Raw genomic sequence first — 13,366 nt, 5'->3', positions numbered from 1 at the left:
GATTGTAAGGTCCCTTCCAGCCAGGCTCCAAGGTCTCTTTTGCAGTGATATTTTGTTTGTCATCTAACAAATAAAGCTTGTCTGAATATCAGAGTGCAGAGCTAAGCCAGTAGTTAGCCATAGTGACCAGGCTTCGGTGTACACACCTTTTATTCCCAGTAGTCGGGAAACAGAGACAGATGAATCTCTGTGAGTTCAACACCACCCTGGGCTACATGAGATTGAATTCAGCACTTGGGATCACATGCCTTTAATCCGTGCACTAGGAAGGTGGAGACAGAGAGATGTGGCTGGGCAAAGAGAGGAGTGAACATAAGGTGAAGAAGATAGGAACTTATATGTAGTCTGAGTATTCACTGAGCCAGATCCAGTCTGAGGTTTAATAGAGACTGCAGCAGTCTGAGGATTTGTAGAGACAGGATTGTGCCTTTGGTCTGAGCATTGGAAGAGATAAGAACTCTCCAGTGTTTGACTGTTCTGCTTCTCTGATCTTTTTGTATTAGTCCCTATATCTGACTCCAGGTTTTTATTATTATTTTAAATTTTTTTAAAAAAAATTTATCTTTTCTAATTATACATGCCAAATCCATTTCCATTCCTTTCCCTCTTCCTGCTCCCTCCACCTGCCCCCTCCCACACACCATCCCATACCTATCCACTTCTCAGAGAGTATGGCTTCCAATGGGGAGTCAATAAAGTCTAGCACATTGCTTTAAGGCAGGACAAAGGCCCTCAAGGTATCTAGGTTGAGCAAGGTATCCATTCAGAGAGAATTAATTTCTAAAAGCCAGAACAAGCAGTAGGGATAAATCCTTGTTTTACTGCCAGTAGCCCTAAGTCTATCCCAGCCATATAATTGTCACCCACATTCAGAGGGCCCAATTTGGTCCTATGCTGGTTTTCTCACTGTCAGGTCAAAGTTGGAAGGCTCATTAGCTCAGGTAAACTGTTTTAGTTGGTATTCCCATCATGGTCTTGGTCTCTTTGCTCATATTCTCATTCCTCCCTCTCTTCAACTGGACATTGGGTGCTCAGCCTAATCTCCACTGTGGTTCTCTGCATCTGCTTCCATCAGTTGCTGGATGTAGGTTCTTTGATGGTATTTAAGACAGTAATCAGTGTGACTCAGAGCAAGGCTAGTTTAGGCACACTGTCCTCTATTGCTTAGGGTTTTAGGTGGTGTCATCCTTGTGGATCCCTGGAAATTTCTCTAGTGCTAGGTTTCTTGCTAGCCCCATAATGGCTCCCTCAATCAAGATATCTCATCCTTTGCACTCATCTCTGTCCTCCCCACATCTCAAATTTCTGTTCCCTCTAGTTCTCCTCTCCCTCCAATTCTCCCCTCTACCTTCCCTTCTCTATCACCCCCATGCTCCCAATTTTCTCAGGAAATCTTATCTATTTCCCCTTCCAAGGGAATCTATGCATGCTTTTCATAGAGTTCTTCTGGTTACTTAGCTTCTCTGGGGTCATGGATTATAGACTCCTTATTATTTGCTTTAGAGCTAGTATTCAAGTATGAGTGGGTTCATACCATGCTCATCTTTCTGGGTCTGGCTACCTCACTCAGGATGGTTTCTTCTAGTTCCATCCATTTGCATGCAAATTTTAAGATGTTGTATTTTTAATCACCGAGTAGTACTCCATTGTGCGAATGTACCACATTTTCTTGTTCCATTCTTCATATGAGGGGCATCTACATTGTTTCCAGGTTCTGACTATTACAAATAATGTTGCTATAAACATAGTTGAACAAATGTCCTTGAGTATGGCTGAGCATCATTTGGGCATATGCCTAAGAGTGATATTGTTTGGCCTTGCCGTAAGTTGATTCCCAATTTTCTGAAAAACCGCCATACTGATTTCCACAGTGGTTGTACAAGTTTGCATTCCCACTAGCAGTGGAGGAGTGTTTCCCTTATTCTGCATCCTTTCCAGCACAAGCTATTATTGGTGTTTTTGATCTTAGCCATTCTGACAGGTGTAAGATGGTATCTCAGAGTCATTTTGATTTGTGTTTTCCTGATGGCTAAGGATGTGAACATTTCCATAAGTGTCTTTCAGCCACTTGAAATTCTTCTGTTGAGAATTCTCTGTTTAGATCTGTGCCCCATTTTTTATTTGGATTATTTGATATTTTGATGTCTGTTTTCTTGAAATCCTTATATATTTTGGAGATCAGTCCTCTGTCTGATGTGGGGTTGTGAAGATCTTTTCCCATTCAGTAGGCTGTCTTTTTGTCTTATTGACCATGTCCCTTGTTTTACAGAAGCTTCTCAATTTAAGGAGGTCCAATTTAAATTATTGTTGTTCTCAGTGTCTGTGCTACTGATGTTAAATTTAGGAAGTGAACTCCTGTGCCCATGCATTGAAGATTACTTTTCACTTTCTCTTCTATCAGGTTCAGTGTGGTCGGATTTATATTGAGGTCTTTAATCAATTTGAACTTGAGTTTTGTGAATGGGGATAGATATGGATCTATTTTCATTCTTCTATATGTTTACATCATATTACATTATGCCAGCACCATTTGTTGAAGATGCTTTCTCTTTTCCATTGTATAATTTTAGCTTCTTTGTTGAAAAACAGGTATTCCTAGGTGTGTGGATTAATATCCAGGTCTTCATTTCAATTCCATTGGTCTACCTCTCTGTTTTTATGCCAATATCAAGCTGTTTTCATTACCATAGCTTTTATGATTTTTGTCCGCAGCGGGTCCCGGGCAGCTGTAGACAGGCAGTGGGCTCTGGGAGCAGCCAGTCCCAAGGCAGAGACAGCGGGTCCCTGCAAGGTCCCCAGTGGGCCATGTGATGGCAGGCAGGAGACAGAGACATGTATAGACACAACATGTAGAGTGAGGTTGAATATTTATTCAGGGAGTTATGTAGGGGGAAGGGAGAAGGGGGGAAGGGAGAAGGGGGCAGAGAGAGAGAGAAGAGGAAAGAGATAGAGAAGGGGGGAAGCAGGGAGACACATGCGCATGCCCAGAGGGGACAGTGAGAGATTTAAGATGGTGGGGGAGTGGGCGTGGCTTGCCTCTTAAAGAGTCGAAAACCATAACATTCCCAGCTCTTTTTTATAATAAAAAGCAGGAGATTAGACACCACAGTTTGACGGAATTGGGGCGGCGAATTCTCAAGACTGCTTCCAGCTTATTTGTGGGCATCATCTTGGGGGGGGGACCCTGAGAAGGCTGGGTGCTGGCCACATCCTGGCATAGTTGGTCTCTTTGCTCCCAACAGGTGTCTGTGGCATGGAAATGTCTGGTGTCTCTTATCCTGTTTAAGGTATTTGCAGAACAAAGAACAAAGTTAAATTAAGGAAAGAAAATTTTTTTAGGACCAGGGAATTGAGAGGGTATCTGACCTGTTAGGACCAGGGAATTGAGGGTGCTGTATCTGACCTGTTTAAGGTGGATTCTTTAATTTGGCTCCCTGGAACTCACAAGAACAACTTGGGTTTGTGAAAATAGAAGTTTTAGACACATAATGACTGTGGCATAGTTTTTTGTACAATGAAAAGTATGTTTTTAAGACTATGGAAGGCAGCATAAGAGAGAAATTTGATTTGAAATTTATTTGGTGAGGTAGCCTGGCAAAACCTCTCAGCTATCAGACTGTATCAGAGATCTTTGAGAAGGATAAGATTTTACTTGAGTTACTGATTAAAAAATGACAGGGAACTTACTTGGTTGGCACCCAGAGCTACTCTTTGGGTCCTTCTTGGTTGCTGAAGGTTGTACTTGACCTTTGCTGTTTAGCACCAGGCCTGACAGGCTCCAGAAGACCCTGTGGGCTAAGAAATCTTTAGGAAGACAGGCCTACCTTGACCTGAGCAGCTAGGCTGTCGATTCCAGCGATTCTATCCATGTCTGGAGGTCTTTAGTTTAGATGAAAGGCAGTTTTGCCCAATGGTCAGCACTTGGCAGTTGAAGTGAACTGCAGAAGGACGTTCTGTGCCTATTTGTCTTCTGTCTTTTTTGGAGGAAACAGAGCACTGCTGCTGGGAGCCAACCTGTCTCTTTTTGTTATGAAAAGTTTTTTTTAATAATTAAATATTTAAATATCACATTCCCCAGATCTCTGAGCAGTTGAGGGCTGTTTATTAGGTATAACTGCAGTATAAAATCTGTTTGGAAGGTTGGGTCTGAGCTTGACTGTACTGGCTCTTAACAGGTAAGATTTACACTCATAAAAAGGCAGAAAGAGGAAAAAAACTGCTTGTAATACAAGGTTAATGACAGACCTGACAATAGTGGAGAACAGCTTAATCTATTTTAAGAGACTTAAAGGTACATACCAGTTTAAAACATGAGACTTACGATTTTGTAGTCTGAAATGAGATGTAATGAACAATTATTGTACACAGAAAGAGTGAACAGGAATTGGGCAACGTGGCTGATTTTGATGGGCCCTATCAAAGGCATGCCACTGCGCAAAACACATATAACAGAGTTAACAAGAGGATTTTAGTGAAAACCAGGGGACAAGGCAAGGTATACTTAAGTAAAAATGGGAGAGCTTGGTCATCTGACCTGGTTCTCAACCAAGATGGCGGTAAGGTCACCCATGTAATAAAGTTAACACTGGGGAACCAGGCAGGTAACACCTCAGTGAAGATGGCGGACTTTGGTCACCTGATCTGGCCCTCAGTCAAGATGGTGATAAAGTCACCTGACCCCAGTCAAAATGGCGGCAGCCACATATTGTTTGAAAAAGTCACAATTTTTGAGCTGTAAGGATTTTAAGCTTAATGAGAGGGACCTAAAGACATGATCTGCCCTGTTGCTGAGCTGCCATGCCACACCACAAGCCACGGGGCGGGGTGCAAAAGGCTGTAACTGAAAAAAAAAAACTGCACCATGCCATGGCTGGAATTGAAAAGCCAGCTGGAATTGAAAAAATCGGGGAGCTGCCATGGGCAGTTGCTATCCAGAGCCAGAATCGTGAAAACCCGCGAAGCAGCAGCATCCAAGGCCTATATCGGAATGTCTTCCGGAAAAATATAGGCGGGATGCAAATCAGCGTCAACACTCAGGACTTGTGGATGAGGACCGTGAATGGGGTTCTGAGCGGCAGTTACGACGAGAGGAGGAGAAAAAGAAAAGAGAAGAAATGGAAAAAAAGAGATAAAGAAACTGAGAGACCCTGGGTCCCCAGTCAAATGCATTGTACGGGGAATATGCAGTGTTAACGTGCAGGCGGACTGACCCCCGGGGTCAGTCCAAACACGATTCCAGTACAGGAAAGCAACCGTAGCAGAATGGGGAGACTCACCGATTGAAGCCAACCCAGTTCAGGATCCTAACCCTGGGAGGAGTTTTGGGCAGGAGCGCCTATCTGAGTCGCATGGCCCCAATTTTATGATTTTTGTCCCTGGCAGGTTCTGAGCAGCTGGTAGCGGGCTCTGGGAGATGCGCGGGTCCCTGCAAGATCCCCTGAGTGGTTGCTGGTTCCAGTGAGGTGCAGTTTCCCAGCATCAAGCAGCTGAGCTGACTGGTCCCGCCATGCAGGTGAGTGTGAGCGGGCGGCAGGTAAAAGGAAGGCACATGGGCAGACACATCGTACAGAATAGAATTGGATATTTATTACTTAGAAGAGAGAGAGAGTGGGGAAACAGGAGAAGAGAAGAAGAGGAAAGAGACAGAGAAGGGGGGAAGTGGGGAGACACGCCCTCACCCCAAGAGAGGACAGACAGAGATCTAAGATGGCAGTGGGAGGGAGGGACCACCGGGAATGGGTGTGGCTTTCCTCTTAAAGAGACAAAAACCACCATTACAATAGCTCTATAGAAGAGCTTGATGTCAGGGATGGTGATGCCTCCAGAAGTTCATTTATTGTACAAAATTGTTTTTTTTTTCCATATGAAGTTGAGTATTGTTCTTTTGAGGTCTGTGATGAATTGTTTTGGGATTTTGATGGAGACTGCATTGAATCCGTGATTGATTTTGGTAGGACTGCCATTTTTACTATGTTGGTCCTACCTATCCAAGAGCATGGGAGATCTTTCCATTTTCTGATATCTCTTTCATTTTCTTTCTTCAAAGACTTTAAGTGCTTGTCAAACGGGTCTTTTACTTCTTTGGTTAGTGTTACCCTGAGATAATTTGTGTTATTTGTTGTTATTGTGAATGGTGATGTTTCTCTAATTTCTTTCTCAGCTTCTTTGTCATTTGTATGTAGGAGGGCTACTGATTTGTTTTTTGAGTTGATCTTGTATTATGCCACATTACTAAAAATGTCTTTCATCTGTTGAAGTTCCCTGGTAGAATTCTCACTTATAAATAGATATGGAGAGAGTGAATAGCCTTGTCTTATTCCTGTTTTAGTGCAATTACTTCGAATTTCTTTCTGTTTATTTCAGTGTTGGCTGTCGACTTATTGTATACTGCTTTTATTATGTTTAGATATGTTTCTTGTTGAACAGGTCTTTCATTTCTTTGACTAATGTTACCCAAAGATATTTTGTGTTATTTGTGGCTGTTGTGAAGGACGATACTTCTCTGAGATGCTTCCTCAGCTTCTTTATCATTTGTATATAGCAGGGCTACTGATTCTTTGAGTCGTTCTTGTATTCTGCCACATTTTTGAAGGTATTTATCATCTGTAGAAGTTCCCTAGTGAGCCTTTGGTGTCAGTTACGTTTACTATCATATCGTCTGCAAATAACAAAAATTTGACTTCTCACTTTTCAATCTGAATCCCCTCTTGATCCCCTTTTGCTGTCTTATTGCTCCAGCCAGAATTTCAAGAACTTTGTTGAGTAGGTATTGAGAGAGTGGACAGCCTCATCTTGTTCCTGATTTTAGTGGGATTGCTTTGGGTTTCTCTCCATTTAATATGATGTTGGTTGTTGGCTTGCTGTATATTGACTTTATTATGTTTAGGTATATTCCTTGTATCCTTGATCTCCCCAAGACCTTTATAATGAAGAGCTATTGGATTTTGTTGAATCCCCTTTCAGCAGCTAATGAGATCATCATATGTTTTTTCTTTCAATTAATTTGTATAGTGGATTTTTATAGAAAATTTCTATAGTATAGAAATAAAATTTCTGTAGTATAGAAAATTTATAGATTTTCATATGTTGAACCATACCTGCTTCTTTGAAATAAGGTCAACTTGATCTTGGTGGAAGATTTTTTTGATGTATTCTTGGATTCAGTTTGTCAGCATTTTATTGGGTATTTTTGCATCTATATTCATGCATGAGATTGGTCTGTAATTCTCTTTCTTGGTTGAGTCTTTGTGTGGTTTTGGTATTAGGATAACTGTAGCCTCATCGAAAGAGTTTAGCAGTGTTCTTTCTGTTTCTATTTTGTGGAATGCTTTAAAGTATATAAGTATTAGCTCTTCTCTGAAGTTCTGGTAGAATTCTGCACTGAAACCCTCTGTCCCTGGGCTTTTTTTTCCTTTTTTTGGTTGGGAGGCTTTTGATGACAGCTTCTATTTCTTTGTAGGTTATAGATCTATTGTTCACCTGATCCTGATTTAATTTTAATTTTGGTATGTTGTTGGTACCCAGGTTTCTTCCCCTTTGTTCGTGGCGCTATGCAGGGCCATTTTACCTCTGGCTTTCTGGCTTCTCTGCTCTTGCACCGGCCTGAGGGTTTAGCTTAGAAAGAACTTGGCCCTCTTTTGTTATGGTGATTCCACCTGCAAGCAAGGATCCCGCCGGTGGCTATATGTCTGCCACTGCAGCTGCTGTCTGGCCTTGGGTGCCAGACACCTGACATCCTCTTCCCCTGTTCCAGATGGAAGGGGCTATTTTCCCTTTGCCCCCTAGTATATATACCTGACTTGTGTTTAATAAAGTTGCCATTTACTCCTTGGTGAATGGGCATGTTCTCTTTGTGTGTGTCTGTTTAACCCTTAGGATATTCATCCATTCTCGTGGACTTGATTTGGGATAGCGTGCACCTGAATCGGGTGTAGGTATTCACAGAAAAGTGCAGACAACAGATGGAGGCACCACTGGGATACTGAAGGACAACTGTGTTCTGCTGTCTGTGGACCCACCATGAGAACCCCGGGAGGTAAGGGTCACCCCACGAAAAAACTGGCCAGTTTCGTAGTGTGCAATTGTGCAAGTGTGATAAGGGGGTGAATAAGTTTAATGTTTAGAAGAATGGATGCCAAAAGGTCTGATCCGGAGCTAAAGGCCAGTGGACAGATCAGCTGCTGGATTTCGTAAAGAGACTAGGCACCAGGTTTTAAATGACACGGCATAGGAGACCGTTTAGACTATTTTAGAACTCAGTCCCTGGCTCTCACATGCAGGGAACTTTAACTTTTACCAAAGAGAACAGACTGGGCACATCTAGCTCCTGGCGGGAATCCGTTCCCAAGGCAACAGGGCCCAGTGTAGCTGGCGACTAGCAAATAAAATAGCTGAGGGCCCATAAAAGTGTGGGCCTCGGGCTGAGAGAAGATTCAAAAAATGTATTTATAAGTTCTATTAAGAGTTTTTGAGTAACAAAAAAAACAGCTTCACAGAGCCTGTCTTTCAGGGAGATTAGAAAGCTCCCATGCATGTTTAAATGTGGGTCACAGGGCCGCACACGGCCCCTCACCACGGCTGAGGTTCTACTAGGTACACTTAGAAACAGAGAGACAGGCTGCTGGATGGCGCAGGGAGGAGCACAGGCGGCCGCCGGGCCCTGCCTAATGAGCGGCGGGGCCATGACAGACAGGCCAAGGAGGGTAGAAAGGCAGCGGTGCCGCCGGTACACACAGACGCAGATGCAAACTTGTCCGGGAGGCGCGGCCGCACTGACCAGATACAGGGAGGGAGCAGAGCCCATGAGCCAAACGTCAGCGACGCAAAAGGGGGCCGTGCATGTGCTGGCTCCCACGCCCAAGGCGGCCAGTGAGCGGCGGGCAGCAGGGACCACCCGCGGTGCCCCTAAAACAGGGCGCAATGCCAGTTGTGGTGGCACACGCCAGTAGGATTTGCTAAAGGAGGCAGAGGCGTCTGCAAAAAGCCATGTCTCCACAGTACGTGAGCGGGCCTATGTCCCGCCCCCCCGCTGTGCAGCGCAGCCTCAGCAGTTTAAAGTTAGGGACTGTAATAGATTCAAAGGTTCCATAATTATACAGACCCAATAGAGACTTAGCTAAATCTTGGAATGGTTTGTTGCCTAATTTTCTAAAAATCCAAACTGTGCCAGTTTACATTTCCACCAGTGGTGGAGGAGTTTCTCTTATACATAGGTTATAAACAGTATTTGATCTTGATCATGTTATAGGGATAAGATAGAGTCTCAAGAGTTATTTTGATTCACATTTCTCCAATGATTAAAGATGTTATATTTCAGGATTTTTTAAATGTCTTTCAGTCATTTTAAGTTCATCTATTAAAAATTTTCAGTTTAGGTTTGTTGCATAATTGTTCTTTGGGGGACTAATTTATAGAGTCCTTATGTTTTTTAAATGGATTAATGACTGATAAAGATTTTCCAAGTCTGTAACAGATATGTCTTGTTGACTGTTCTGTGCTATATGAAAGCTTCTCAGTTCTAAAGATCCTGTTAATTATTTCTCTAATGTTGGCGGGAAGCAATGTGTCCCCATAAAGGTAACAATTTTAATAATTCTATCCAGTTGTGTAAGTGCTCACGTACTGGATCAGATAATTATTTTCTGCCCCTAAAAGAGTTCCAGGCGGAGCTGATTCTAAAACATGTTTTGAGGTTGGCTATTCAGGCCAATTCAAAGGCCTGCTGCAGTGGCACAGGCCAATAGGATTTGCTCTTTGGAGCAGAGACCTGCAGGTCTCTAAGTTCAAGACCAGCCAACATCAATACTGGCTAAACTAAGTTTTGTTCTAAGTACTTTTTACTCCCAATATGTAACACATGTCACCTGTTAAAATTGTTATATCTTATCCATCAGCCATGCTGCGTGTTATTCAGAAAGGATATAAACTATGTTTACAAACCTTTGGTGTGTTACCTGATAAAGTTATTACACCATATACCCAGTCAAAAATAACTTGGCTGCAAAATTTTGCTGAGGATTAAACCTTATTTCTATGCACCAATCCCTGTAAGTTTGATAATCATTACTCTTCTAATAAGCTCGTCACCTTTTTCAAGAATCATCTGGTGTGTTTCCCTAAAGTTATTTCCTTAAAGCATTTGGCTGGGGCTAAAAATGTATTTACTGACGGCTCCTCCTCTGGGAGAGCTGTGGTGTTCTCCCCGCCTGTTATTTGCACTCAGACCATTGATACTAACTCAGCTCAGGTAACTAAATTAACCACAGTACAATTGGCCCTGGAGAAATATGCTGACATTCCATTTAACCTTTATACTGACAGTCAGTATATTAGCAAAATTCTCACGCCTTTGAAAACTGCAGCTTATATTGCTTCTGTATCTCGAGTCCAGATGCAGCTTCTGGCTATTCAGGCATTGCTTTCGGCCAGGTCTGTTCCCATATACGTGGGACATTTGTGAGCACATAGTGATCTTCCTGGCCCCTTGAGTGAAGGCAATGCCTTGACTGATGAACTCACTCGCCAGGTTTATACAGTTAGTCAAGAGTCTTAAAAAGCTGCTAAGAAGGCTCATAATTGCTTTCATCTCAATGCTGGGTCTTTGAGATTTCATTATAAGATATCTCGGGAGCAAGCCACTGAAATTGTTAAGAAGTGCCCTTTATGTGTAGAACTTTTAACTACTCCCCATTTGGAAATTAACCCTCATGGGCTGGCTCCCAACCATCTGTGACAGATAGATGTTACCCACGTTCCTTCTTTTGGACGTTTATAGTATGTTCACATAACTGTAGACACATATTCACACCTTATCTTTGCCTCAGCTCATACAAAAATAAATTACAAGATGTTAAAAGCCACTGTCTACAGACTTTTGCCTACATGGGGGGTCCCTAAATCTCTCAAAACAGACAATGGACCAGCCTATACCAGTGCTGGTTTTGCTAAGTTCTACCATAAGTTTCATATTTCTCACAAAACCGGTATACCCCACAACCCCCAGGGACAGGCGGTCATAAAAAGGACACACCACACACTTAAGGCTTATCTGCACAAAACTAAAAAGGGGGATTACAGTTCTACCTCCAGAGAGCATCTTTCATTCATTTTATACATTTTAAACTTTCTGACCGTGGATGCTAGCTCCCGTACGGCCGCCGAAAATCACTGTCAGCCTAGCTCCCCCGGGAGGCCCCTAGTTAAGTGGAAAAATCTGGCAGGCGGCACTTGGTGTGGTCCGGACCGGGTTTTAATTTGGGGTAGAGGAGCGGTTTGTGTGTTTCCACAGGATGCAGATCATTCTGTCTGGGTCCCCGAGCAACTGGTGCGGACCGTGGATTCCTCTATTCAGAGACCTGAGGACGAGACAAGATCTAGAGATCCCGTGGACACGGCGGCGGCGGAGATGGCAGATTCCTGAGAGATTATCCAGCGCCTGCTTTTGCCCTTTTCCCAGCTTCTTGTCCTTGCTCTGTCTTGACTGTTTTAGCCAAGGCTGCTTGACCCCCTGAGGGGAGACAGCTGCTTCCCCTACCCTGATTGCAGCGTTGGGTACCCGCGGCGGGAACCTTGCCAGAAAGACAAAATTACCATAGCTATTCAAATTAATCTAAATTCACAATTGGACGCTGTAGCTAATCTTTACAAACTGGGTGTGGATTTTGACCTCTGCTGGTTGCAGGAAAAGATTTTGCTGCTTTTTCTTGGACCCTGGTTACAAAATTTGCTAATTGGCTCTCATTTAGTTGACTAGTCAATCCAGGGGCTCCATTCACTGGTGCTGTAGCCCTACTCAAGGGGCTCTATTCTGAGCAAACGTTTCAGATATTGTGCAAGCACAGTCTCTTCCAGGAATGCTTTTGTGTATGCTGGAGCATCTTCACTTGGCCAGTGGCTTTCAGGTCCGCCATGGCCTGGCCCTAGTAGGAGTATCTTTCAGCATAAAACCGGCTGAACGTGTTTGAGTATGACTTTAGCCAAAGATGGGTCTAGACCGCTTGGGCAGGCATTTCCAACCTAAGACATGGGATACATCTGGACCTGAGGCGTCATCCTGACAACGGGTCAGGATTTGGCCTGGATCCCGGTGGCACCTAAGGCAGATTACTGTCATCATATTTTATATATTTACGGGGAGACTTGTTGGTACCCAGGTTTCTTCCCCTTTGTTCGTGGCGCTATGCAGGGCCATTTTACCTCTGGCTTCCTGGCTTCCCTGCTCTTGCACCGGCCTGAGGGTTTAGCTTAGAAAGAACTTGGCCCTCTTTTGTTATGGTAATTCCACCTGCAAGCAAGGATCCCGCCGGTGGCTATATGTCTGCCACTGCAGCTGCTGTCTGGCCTTGGGTGCCAGACACCTGACATCCTCTTCCCCTGTTCCGGATGGAAGGGGCTATTTTCCCTTTGCCCCCTAGTATATGTACCCGACTTGTGTTTAATAAAGTTGCCATTTACTCCCTGGTGAATGAGCATGATCTCTTTGTGTGTGTCTGTTCAACCCTTAGGATATTCATCCATTCTCGTGGACTTGATTCGGGAAAGTGCGCACCCGAATCGGGTGTGGGTATTCGCAGAAAAGTGCAGGCAGCAGTATGTGGTACCTATCCAGAAAATTGTCAATTTCTTTTACATTTTCCAATTTTGTGGAGTATAGGTTTTTGTAGTATGACCTAATGATTCTCTGCATTTCCTCAGTGTCTGTTGTATTGTCCTCCTTTTCAATTCATATTTTGTTAATTTTGTTTTTTCAGTGTCTGTTATTTATATTTTTTACTTTAAAAATAATATCAATCTAATTCTAAACTTTCTTTAGAAAAAATTCCCACTTCCTCCATTCCTCCTGCTTCCCTCCCGCTCCCCCCACTCTTCTCCTCACCCTCATCCAGTCCCAAGAGAGGACAAGGTACCCTGCCCTATGGGAAGTCCAAGGCCCTCCCCACTACATCTAGACTGAGCAAAGTATGCATCTAAAGAGAGTAGGATCCCAAAAAGCCAGTACATGCAGTAGAGACAAATCTTAGTGCCATTATCATTGCTTCCTCAGTCTGCCCCAACTGTCAACCACATTCAGAGTAACCAGTTTGATTCCATGCTCATTTATTTCCAGTGTAACCAGATTTGGTGAGGAACCATTAGCTCAGGCAGACTATTTCAGTTTGGGAACCCCTCATGGTCCTAACTTCCTTGCTCATATTCTCCCTCCTTCTGCTCTTCAACTGGACCTTGGGAGCTCAGTCCAGTGCTCTGATGTGGGTCTCTGTCTGTCTCCATCCATCACCAAAAGATGATGAAAATTTTATGGTGATATTCAAGATAGTCATCAGTCTGATTATAAGACAAGGCCAGTTCAGGCACCCTCTCCTCTACT

At 43.5% G+C, this 13,366-nt stretch overlaps 1 protein-coding gene across 8 annotated transcripts in view; it reads left to right on the top strand.

Moving 5' to 3' along the window:
• The window catches only part of LOC125409678 (uncharacterized), a 44,102-nt gene extending 31,638 nt beyond the window's left edge, over window positions 1-12,464 (top strand). For all 8 annotated transcript variants that reach the window (XR_015737863.1, XR_015737857.1, XR_015737858.1 and 5 more), the window contains 2 exons: window positions 5,383-5,512; window positions 7,876-12,464. The gene's annotated coding sequence lies outside the window, so the exon portion shown is untranslated. The remainder of the gene's footprint in view (window positions 1-5,382; window positions 5,513-7,875) is intronic.
• Window positions 12,465-13,366: the final 902 nt, after the last annotated feature.

The sequence above is a fragment of the Myodes glareolus genome, chromosome 1 (assembly GCF_982192425.1).
Source record: "Myodes glareolus chromosome 1, mMyoGla1.1, whole genome shotgun sequence".
Taxonomy (NCBI): Eukaryota; Metazoa; Chordata; class Mammalia; order Rodentia; family Cricetidae; genus Myodes; species Myodes glareolus.
Note: the sequence above shows the minus strand (reverse complement) of the source record. Positions and strands in the feature narration are given on the sequence as shown.